General features: G+C 34.1%; 1 non-coding gene across 1 annotated transcript; it reads right to left on the reverse strand.

Annotated features, from left to right (window-relative positions):
- Positions 1–1,249: 1,249 nt before the first annotated feature.
- trnar-ccu lies at positions 1,250–1,322 on the reverse strand. The gene has a single exon. It is a non-coding gene; the product is annotated as a tRNA-Arg (tRNA).
- Positions 1,323–2,258: the final 936 nt, after the last annotated feature.

Raw genomic sequence — 2,258 nt, forward strand, 5'->3', positions numbered from 1 at the left:
TTCCCATCATTTTATTATTTAATATTTATTTTTCCCTACTGACTTTACCGAAAAAACCTAAGAGTATGAATCGTTGCAGTCACGAATGCTTCAAATCTAGAAGCATTGAGGTGTTTTAGAAATACAGATGAAGGTCTTCATTCCGGTGAGCTATCAAGTTCTTTTACACAAACGCCGAGGAAGGTCACGGGTCAGGACATGAGAACATTCAGTACAAAAGCACGATAACGCTCAAAGTAAAAACAAAGTTTTACACTATAAATCCTTTATATGCGTGGCATCGGTTTTATTTTATTATTCATTTCTGTTTTTCGTGAGTAAGAGTTTCATTTTTATCACATTGGTATTTTAAATTAAATATAAGGAAAGTCGTATATAAGGATTATAAGGTTTTCAGTTTTTGTATGATTGTTTATATTGTACATTTTTGTTGTTTTCTTGAATAATTTTCTGTGTTTAGGAAAAATATATGATTGTGTTAGTGAAATTTTTTTCCCTAAAAAGTGGAAAATTTTGGAAAAAAATTTCACGAAAATAAATTGTCACGCACAACGAGTCTGTGTGCAAAATATCAGCTCGATTGGATCACGGGAAGTGGGTTAAAAAACGACCGAAAGATTTGCACGGTCGTAAGCGCGCAAGCAAGCGAACTTAATATAAAGGATTTAATAATAATAGAAATGGATATGTATTTTCCCCTTTTATTCTCTGCTTTATCAATGTTGATAATTGTCACCAAAGTACACTGTTTAAAACTCTTATTCTTAGGTTTTTTCGGTAAAGTCACGTAGGTAAAACATTAAAATTAATAAAAGTAAAAAAAGTAAATTTTACTTTTATTAATTTTAATGTTTTACCTACGTGATTTACCGAAAAAAACCTAAGAATATGAATCCTTGCAGTCACGAAAGCTTCAAATCTAGAATGTTTAAAGCTCTCTTGATTAGAAGCTTTCGTGACTTCAGGAATCCATACTCTTTGGTTCTTTCGGTAAATTCACGTAGGTGTAAAATAAAATAAATCACGACGTTTCGGGCTCAACACAAGCGTCTATCATCAACACAAGCATCCATCATCATCACCTGATGATGGACACTATACCGACGTAACTTTACCGAAAGAACCAAAGAGTATAACTGAACACTGTTTTAAAACTCTCTTCTATAGGCACAGCGCCATTTTGGCTTTTCATTATCAGATTCGTTAACTTGGCTTTTTGATTTTACAAAATGAACAGCTTTTTCTCAGCAACCCCAGGTGGGACTCGAACCCACAATCCCTGGCTTAGGAGGCCAGTGCCTTATCCATTAGGCCACTGGGGCTACATGTAGCATGATGAAAACCTGGCTTATGTACAGACTTCGTAAATAAACTCACAATTAAAAAAATATATGTTTTTCCCCTTTCGTCCCCTCTGTTTTATTCATGTTGATAATTGTTTTTTTCCTAAAAAGTGGAAAATTTTGGAATTTTTTTTCACGAAAATAAATTGTCACGCACAACGAGTCTGTGTGCAAAATGTCAGCTCGATTGGATCACGGGAAGTGGGTTAAAAAACGACCGAAAGATTTGCACGGTCTAAGCGCAGCAAGCAAGTGAACTTAATATAAAGGATTTAAAAATACGTCAATTTTCTTTGAGATTTGAAGCTTTCGTAACTGCAAGGATTCATACTCTTAGGTTTTTTCGGTAAAGTCACGTAGGAAAAAAATAAGAAAAATATTATAATAAATGAAAAATAACTAAATTACATCACAATTGAGTTATTTTTCGTTTATTATAATTTTATAACTTTTCTTACCTACGTAGTTTTACCGAAAAAAACCTAAGAGTATATCAATTATCTGTATACCGATTAAATCTAGTTTAGTTTTATCTGTATATGGATAACACGTAGTTTAGCTGTATCTGTATATCGATAAACAATATCGTGTTTTCATGTTATCTGTATATAGATAACGAATTAGTTAAGTTGAATATGTATTTATAAAACATGTCAATGATGGTTTTACCTTTCCTCTACTTTGCGTGGCGGTGACGCTGATTCTGCCGAGTTGTTGAACTCAGCAGCAGCAGAAGGAGCAGTGCAGATGGAGGGTGGCATGTGATGTCGATCTGAATGTCACTTCTATTTACGATGGAGATGTGTTACAACGACCCTATCATCGTAAGTCGAAAATATCGTAAGTCGAAGATGGCCTCTAGCCTAGCCAGGAGTCTTACAGGGTGGTGGTAATCTAGCAAAACAGAGCAAGTTA

This window comes from Callorhinchus milii, unplaced genomic scaffold (assembly GCF_018977255.1).
Source record: "Callorhinchus milii isolate IMCB2004 unplaced genomic scaffold, IMCB_Cmil_1.0 Scaffold117, whole genome shotgun sequence".
In the NCBI taxonomy this organism is placed as follows: Eukaryota; Metazoa; Chordata; class Chondrichthyes; order Chimaeriformes; family Callorhinchidae; genus Callorhinchus; species Callorhinchus milii.